General features: G+C 40.4%; 1 non-coding gene across 1 annotated transcript; it reads right to left on the bottom strand.

Moving 5' to 3' along the window:
• Positions 1-8,654: 8,654 nt before the first annotated feature.
• On the bottom strand, positions 8,655-8,769 carry trnal-caa (transfer RNA leucine (anticodon CAA)). Its single transcript has 2 exons — positions 8,732-8,769; positions 8,655-8,700 (listed from the first exon to the last, which is right to left on the bottom strand). It is a non-coding gene; the product is annotated as a tRNA-Leu (tRNA).
• Positions 8,770-9,209: the final 440 nt, after the last annotated feature.

Below are 9,209 nucleotides of genomic sequence, written 5' to 3'. Positions count from 1 at the left end.
CTAGTCTGGTTAGCCCGCTGTATGTTGAGCACGGGCTGCGACACTACGCCCTGTGCTTATATGGTGTGGTCTGGGTATTGGCCCTGCTCCTAGCCCTGCTAGTAGAGCAGGAGGCTGCTATTACTAGGCTTCATGGTAGGCACAAGGTCTTGTTGCCTGTGGATACACCATTGCTTATTTCTTCCCAGTTCAGCGTGACTGTGGTCTTCGCGTCTGAGCAGCACAGATGTGGCCCAAGGGGCCCCTGTGGTTCTATCATAGAGTTGGTACAGCTCCTAGTAGGTTCGCCTCGGGGCAGGCTCTCTTACCAGCTCGCTGCCTCCTCCCTTGCGACGGTTTGGTTATACTGTAACCCCTCCCCCTTGGGCAGTGCTTCTGACTCGAAAGATAACGATAGGTTGCGTATGAAACCCCGGTTATCTGAGAAAAGAAGCACTGCCCAAGGGTTGCAAGCTCGCGCGGGAGTTCAAGCTCCCAGCAAAAAGAGGAAGTCCTTGTGCAGACGTCACCTTTTATACAAACAGGAAGTGGAAGGGTCCTGTTTGAGTGACGGGCACAAGGGCCAATGGCAGCTTTGATAGACAAAAGTCTTTGATGCGTTCCAGCGATGCACGCTGAAAACCCCTCCCCCTTGGGAAGTCCTTCTTTTCTCAGATAACCGGGGTTGCATATGCAACCTATCATTCTTTGTCTATGGTTAAATCCCTCTCACTTTGTAACTTTTACTAGTAAGTCAAATTGAGATTTTAAAAGTTGGTACATGTGAGACAGAGCCAAGAAGGTTGAATTCAGACTGTAGGTTGTTTATGTACATGGGTAAATTACTTTTGCTAGCCTAGTATAGTACTATATACCAATGCTTTATTGTCCTTCAGGCTAAATCATTTTGTATACCAAACAATGGTGAGTGACATATTCTGAGTAATGTACTTAAACTAGTGCTAATCATGCTCTGAAACCAACCCATAGAGAACAAGGTGAAATCTGGATTAATGGCAAAGCACAGCCATAAACTGTCAACATAATCAAGCCCAGGTAGAAATATAGATGTCTAATTATTTTGAGCACTAATCTTACATTTCATAAAGAAAAGCATTTAATTCTTAGCAATTGTTAGGTGTATGCTGTACGTATTCCAGTTAGTTCACTGTAATGACAGAAATGAGAAGTTCATTTCTTTAGCACACTCACGGAAAACCATTTATTTTTAAACAGTTACTAGATAGCCAGTTTAGGCCTTCATCTTAGTTATTTCTAATGGCAAGAGTGCTTAAAATTATTAATTGAATTATATATCTTTGTTCCCCCTTTTTCTTACTGCTCTCTTAAAATAACATTTTATTCAAGCAATAACAGGGTAGCCTAAATATACAACATATCTTAAAGTACAAGGCATCTGAAAGCTGTGTATGGTCTCAATGCATTTGATGCGGAGGATTAATTCAACTGAAAATGGTCAAAACTGTGGACTTTTATTGAATGTTAAATTTGACAGTGTTCTCTCTTAAGGACCTGTTGCCTGTGGGACGTTGCTGCTTTGGTTGTGTCCAGTGCCATTTCAGATAAGAGAGGCTCTGCAGGACAAGCAGGACAGAGACCCGTCTCACAGACACTCTGCCTGCTCTGCATCGCCATTTCCCCTCTCCACCGCACACAGCTGAACGTTATTCTGAATCTTACACAGAGCGCTCAGCTTCTGACGCTGATGGCAACATGGGGCCTGGCTCCGAGCCTGAGGAAAACCATGAGGTAATTCAAACTTATTTAATTTCTATACTGTGAAATGTCAGATTGAAAGTGGTTTCTGTTCTTAATGTTTGTATTGTTTACGTATTTCATGTATTTTTGTACAGTTTTGTTTTGACGAGTCCTACATCAACATGAATGTGAATTTCAATGTGAAGAGCACGTGTCATGCTCTGTAATGCAAGGGAGCAATGAGGGGCTGTAGAGACACTCATAAGAGTAGCAGATTTAACACTTTTTTATGAACTACTAATTTGTTCTATTTTAATAGAATATGAAATGTAGTAGAAAGTTGTATCAGATCAGACCACTGGACAGAAACACCCCACCAAGACTGAGTTTTCATGTTTCTGCACATGTCACCTACAAACTGTTGACAGAGTGGATGAGGGTCTACAGCAGAGGTTCCCCATCCTGAGGTTGTGACAAAGTCAGGGTGAGTTTTGTTTAATATGTTTTTAAATTATTATTATTATTATTAAATTATTATATTGTTATTTTATATATATTATTTTGTAAGTAAAAATATGATTGCTTAATATGTTTTTGCATTATTATTACTATTATTATATAGTATTTGTTATTTATATATATGAATTTGTAATTAAAAATATGATACAATTATGTCAAATTAAATCAAAATTATAAACCACATTAATGTACATAGTAATACAACATGATACATATGATACAAAAAACATGTCTTAGTATTTTAGGGGTTGGAGGCTAATTTGACAATGTTAAAATGGGGTAAGGTTTTGAAGCCCTGGCCTACAAAGTCATTTTAAACCCCACTGCACAGCATTGTCAAAGCCCTGCTACCCGTTATCAATGCAGTTGTTAGCTCTGTATTAGACAAGTGTCTAAAAGTTGCATGAATAGATTAATAATACCCCTGTACTACTGGTAAACCTTTAAGTTTACATCATAATTTTTGTAAGTGTTGGAATATGTTGAGGGTGAGCCTATTTGTTTCTGTGTCTGTGAAATAAGCCATTTTACAAAACATAGAGTTTGTAGTGATTTTTCAGAGTTTCAGGGTTTAGTAGAATGCAGTTTTGGTTCATATAAATATGACGTTGTGCTTATTTCAGTCTGCTGTGTGTGTTTCCTGAAGACTGATTGCATTTTCACTATGTAGTTTGCAGATTATTCCTAGAAGTTATATAAATAATTTTACAAAACTTAAAATTTGCAGTAAAATACCATCTGTGCTTATTATATCCTTGCAATGTGGTCCCTATTTCTGTGTTTTGTATGTGTGTCATGCTTGCAGTTGTCACCATGTATTTGTAGGTTTGAAAAATAAGGTATTTCCAAAGGAATAGAAACTTAAGTGTTTCTCACTTTATTTACAATAGATACCTGATGTACTTTGTCGCCAGAACCTGGTATGACTTTGAAAAAGAAGCCAAGAGTGAAAGACTTAATAGAATATATATGGAATATGCTGGAAATGACATTACTCCGTACAGGTCAGTGTTTCTTTCTGTCCAATGTTGGTGTTGTGAACCAGAAATTAATGATTACAAGTATCTATACAACATTTCATGGAGTATCTTTTTCTACTTCTGACTATGTTCCATGTTGTAAAATGCTTGTTTGTCACAATAAAAGTCACCATTGTGTGTGTGTGTGTGTGTGTGTGTGTGTATTTTATTAATTCTATACATTTGAGCACAAACAAATCATATATACATATATTATTTATTACATATGAGTATTCACAAATAGTGCTTCACTGTGTCTCTCTAAGAAAAGTGGTGTGCATGTCTTTAGTGTCTATTGATAAATAAAACCTTACAAGATATATATATATATATATATATATATATATATATATATATATGTTTGTGTGTGTGTGTGTGTGTGTGTGTGTAATGGAATGAAATGCAGTATATTCTTAAATATGATACATGTTAAGGCTACGTTTGAGCATTCACTAATGTAACAAATATAATAAGTACAGGGCTGGTCAAAATGTACAGAAATAATTCTATACATTTCACTGTTGTTCTCTATTGTCTATTGATAAATATAAACTAAAGAGATATAGGTATGTGTGTTTATCAGTGTTTGCTTAAATATATATGTAATGACATGCAATATATGTAAGTCTATACATTTCTTAATTGATTTTTTCTTACCTTTTTATTTTGCCAACACAGTATCATCCTAAGCCTAATCATAAAACATATAAACTAAAAACACATGTGGGTTCAAATCCCACTCTGGGTAAATATTCATGTTTCTTTTTTAATTTACTAAAACAGTATCATAAAACAGTATAACCTTAAATATATATACAACGTTTATTTTTCTTATTTTTTAATTTACTAAAACGAATCATAAAACATTATAACCTAAAATAAAATATCAAACTTTTATTTTCTTATTCTCTTTTTATTTACTAAAACAGTATCATAAAACAATATAACCTATTGTTATATATATATATGTATATATATATTAAACTTTAATTTTTCTTATTTTTTAATTCACTAAAACAGTATCATAAAACAATTTAAACTAAAAAATATATATATAAATCTGTATTTAAAACTTTTATTCTCTTTTTATTTACTAAAACAGTATCATAAAACAATATAACCTAAAATATATTAAACTTTAATTTTCTTATTTTTTAATTTACCAACACAGTATCATAAAACAATATAACCTTAAAAACACAGTTTATGCTATTAAACATTACACCTCCACACCAGCAGGGTGAGGTGCCCTTGGACATTCACCATGATGGATGTCACCCTAACAAAATGGCTACCATCTTACCAGATGACCTATGACCTTACAAATGGTCGATATCAGCCAAAATGGCTGATATCATCCAAGATGGCTGACAAGGGAGGGTCAAATGGTAACCCTGGGGGGTGCTGGGAAGGAGAGAGGAGTTCCGGTTCAATGGTACATAAGGAGGGAGGGTCAAAGGGTAACCCAGGGTGGTGCTGGGAAGGAGAGAGGAGTTCCAGTTCAAAGGTACATAGGGAGGGCGGGACTTCCGGCTGTCAAAATAAGTGATGCTGCCATCTATACTACTCACAGACACAGTTAGCCACAGCCACGGCTTCTTCCAATTCTCGTCAGTGTTCCAGATTCAATGTTTTTTTTCTTCAGTGACGTTGTAAACACGCACGTGGGGAGCACATCAAAACCCAGTTTTGTGATTCAGTTACAGCAACAACTGACACAGCGGAGCAGTAGGGGTTGTAGCATTTTTTGGTCCAAGGTCTGGATCACAGCGACTGAGTGGTCCGGACCTCGGCACTGTGGTCCACGGAGTGGTCCCGATCACGTAACGCAAATTGGGATGGGTTTTTGTTTTGTTTTTTTGGACACAACGTATAAAACCCATTTACTGTCAAATATATTATCGACATATCCAAACTACAAACATAATGATCATAAATGTACAATATTAATAGTATAATTCTCATTTGTAACATAGCCGATAGCTGATTTCTTTTTTAATCTTATCTATCAGACAATTTGTAGGAAGCTGTGCTAACGTTACTCTGAAAAATGCGCTTACATTGAGCAACTTTGTCATTCTGAATGAAATTATTCAAGTTATTAATTTTTCCTCATCATGACTGAAGAGAAAAGATAGCTTATTTAGAATCTTATCTTTAATTTAATGTCAGCCTATTTACATGTCCTCTGTTTGCGCTCTGCCAAGAAATGTTTTATCAACTTTGGTTAAACCATATCTTCCTTATTTTATCACTGTGAGATCTAGCAACATTAAAAACAAAAGCATAGGTTGTTTTGTTTATGTATGGTTAACATTGTAATAGTTGGTATTTTAAAGAGAGATTATAAGAGATGTATTAACGTATTGATCATCTGATGCCCTTTGTCTTTTCTTGAAGGATAATGTCATTATGAAGAAGATAAAACTTTTTTTTTTTAAACACCTCCCCCCACCAGGATTAGGGTCGCCTCCGCACTGTTTCTACTGAAACAAAAAAACAAGTGTCAATCTCTGCAGGAATCTACTCCGGCTCCCCCTTCTGGTGATGAAGAGGAACCCGAGTCCAAGATGCTTCCAACCAGCCCTCAGGCGCTCCCTTCGGCTGTAGGTCACGCTCCAGGGGGCCGGGGGAGTTAAGAGGGAGTCACTGGACGGGGACGACAAACGCCTCCAGTGACAGACGGACGCACACAGAGAGAGAAAGAGACAGAGAGAGAGAGTTGCACTTCCTCCTGCAATGCAATAAATATGCCCAAAATAAGGGACACATTCCTTAACAAAATAATGAATGCCACCCTACCTTTGACAAAACTGAGAAAAAATTAAAATGGTCAGTCCTCCTGGAGGAGGGACACACAGCCTCCCTGGCTGCCCAATATGTCACCACCTGCCACAGCCTGAGGGGCACAGTGACACATGAGCACCAGCTGTAAATAAAATGTAAATACTCATTTGTAATGCATGTCATTGTATTTCCAAAAAGGAATCTGTGAACACTAAACCTATTTTCTTTAGTTCTATGTATTAAAGATCATTTATAGTTTATTACATTTTGTTTTTCTGTACTTTTATACATCTTATTGTGATTTTGGCAGGACGCTGTCTGTCACGGCATGGCTGCTGCTGACGCACACTAATTAGGTGCTCATGTGTTGCAGCCGTGTTGTCCGCTGCTTCGCAGACAGCTTGTGAGCTCACGGCTGCATGCAATGAGCACTGAGGCGACTGTGACGTCATTGGCAGGTGTGCTTCATCTATTTAATCCCTCTCCTTCCCTGAGGGAGACAGCTAACCATTGAGAAGGAGGACTGGTGATCCTACCTCTGACTGCCCGGAGCACCCTGTTTATGTGGATGTTTTGTGTGCTGGTTTTGCCTTGTTTTCCCCTTTTTGTGTTTTTTTCTGTTGGACTATTGTGAACCCCAATAAAGCTCGGACACCGCCGGAACCCGAGACTCTCTCCGTTTATTGTGTCCGGCATTTACAATTGGTGGCCAATGTGGGGAAGCTTTGTGACATACTTACCCTGAACTCTGTACCCGGAAGGACAGCTATGGAGGCGTCTCCAGTGGAACAGTTGTTGGCCCCAGTGGTGAAGCTGCAGGCTCAAAAACAACAAACTCTCGAGACGCTTGTCCAGCAACTTCAAGTACCAACTCCTGCACCTAACCCTGCTGTGGCCGCAGCAAACCCAGCTTGGGCAGGTCTGCAGGTTCCAAAGATGGGACCGGAGGACGACCCAGAGGCTTTCTTCATCATCTTTGAACGTACTGCCCGGTGTTGCGGCTGCTCTGAATTTCTGTCCAATATTAAATTTCCTAGGCTCTCATTGTCTGATTTGGCTGGGGCACAATTGGGACATGTCTCTTGGGACCGATCACCATTAGTGACTGCAGGTGATGAGCGGGGCAGGGACAGCCTTCCCTCTGACTCCAGTCGTGTAGCAGCCAACAGTACCCTGTTGGACCCAGGGGAAGGAACGAGTTCTGGGACTCACCTCCTCTCTCCTTCTTCCCGTGGAAGGCCCAATACTGGATCCCACCTTCAACAGGTTTTCCGATTTCGCTATGGACCAGACACAGGATGATGCCCTGGGACGTATATATGACCAGGTCAGAGTTGTTGATGGTTGCATAGTGAATACACAGAGGGCACTTTGTGTTTCTCTCCAAACCAGCAGCCAAACCGGTCATACTGGATGATGTTGCAGGCAGAATGACGTTCACCACGGTGCCTCCAGACTCTTTCACGAATACCAATCGAGCTGCACGGTGCTGGGCTGTGAGCACAGGTCCCACTAGAGGATGATGGGCCCTCATGCCACCCTCATAGAGTCTGTTTCCTCCTGTTCCTCCTCGCACAAAGAAGCAGATACTTGTCCTTCTGGTTCTTCTGATAGCACGTATGGATGTGACATCCTGGAGGAGCTGGACTTCCTACTCTACATTAATTGGGCTGCAGGGAGCGCCTCATAATACCAGTAGTGACAAGGACACTAGCAAAAGGCAAAACTAGAGAAGAATCAGTCAGGAAGGATAAGGAGAGAGCAATCGTCTGTGGCCACCACCTGCAAAACCATTCCCTTATTGGGGTGGTCTTGCTGTTTCCTCTCTCCGGTGCACCTGCTGTCACTTTCATTTGCACCAAAAAAGGAGACAGTGATTCACAACCGCTTAGGCTTCCTAACTGTAAAGATTGATATGCCTGAAGTGTATCTGACTTGGTGTTATGCTGTGATGATTACTTGTTCCCTTATTTTTTTGAGTGGTGTATTATAGAAGATAGCCTTGAGAATGAGGCCACAGAATTGCGGGATTCCGTGACTTTCAACACTTATGAAACCGAGTCGAGGTGACGAAAAGCTAAATGTTTGGTTGGCAACATGGCTTAGATGTGCCATTCATGAAACTTGTGTTGATTCTTGAAGCCATTGGCTTTGCTTCCCTCTCCAAGTCTGTATAATTAAGAATTGGCAGGAGCCCACGAGTTGAAACAATCAGAGGACAGAATGCAAATGAAGTGTTCTGAGAAAAGCAAAGCAGAGAAAGGACATTTTCCCGTGTGCATGTAGATGGCCGACTTTGACACGGCTTGATGAAGTCTTGAGGATCCTACCACTGCTTAAGTGCACTACTACGCTTGCCTTCAGGGAGTGTCGTCTATAACTTTCAAAAAATAGGACTCGAACTAGGCAGACGAGCACCTTGGATTGGCCTGGGTCGATGTGAGGATCGAACCCAAGATCTTGTAGTTATTAACACCATGCTCTAACCAACTCAGCTAACCAGCCAGCAAAAGCAATCTCTCTGCCAGGCATTTGCTCATGTTTATGTAAAATGGCTGCAAAATGCATTACACACAAGTGTGAAAAGAACACTTTTGCAATTCCTAGCATTGGTGATGCTATAAACCAATCTGTCAGAAGTGGGATTTGAACCCACGCCTCCATCAGGAGACCAGAAAACCCTTCTACACTCTTCAAGGGAACAACAACTTGAGTCTGGTGCCTTATACCACTCGACCATTCTGACAGGATGTACATGTCCACCGGGAGATTATATAGTGCTCAAGAAAACTGCGGGGACACTTAAATCACACATCCGATCTCCGTGATCGAAGTCTAGGAAACCTCAAAATCTTCACCGTACATTGCAAAATTCGTAACTCTCCCACCTTCATGCTTTTGAGACTGTACTGGGAGACACAGCAAACTTTCTTCAAGCGCCACGTATGGATGTGCCATACTGGAGGAGCTGGACTACCTGTGCAACCTGAATGGGCTGCAGGGAGCGCCTCATATTACCAGTAGTGACAAGGACACTAGCAAAAGGCAAAACGAGAGAAGAATCAGTCGGGAAGGATAAGGAGAGAGCAATCGTCTGTGGCCACCACCTGCAAAACCATTCCCTTTTTGGGGTTGTCTTGCTGTTGCCTCTCTCCGGTGCACCTGCTGTCACTTTCATTTGCACCA

Source organism: Amia ocellicauda, chromosome 13 (assembly GCF_036373705.1).
Source record: "Amia ocellicauda isolate fAmiCal2 chromosome 13, fAmiCal2.hap1, whole genome shotgun sequence".
In the NCBI taxonomy this organism is placed as follows: Eukaryota; Metazoa; Chordata; class Actinopteri; order Amiiformes; family Amiidae; genus Amia; species Amia ocellicauda.
This window is presented reverse-complemented; position numbering and strand designations above follow the sequence as displayed.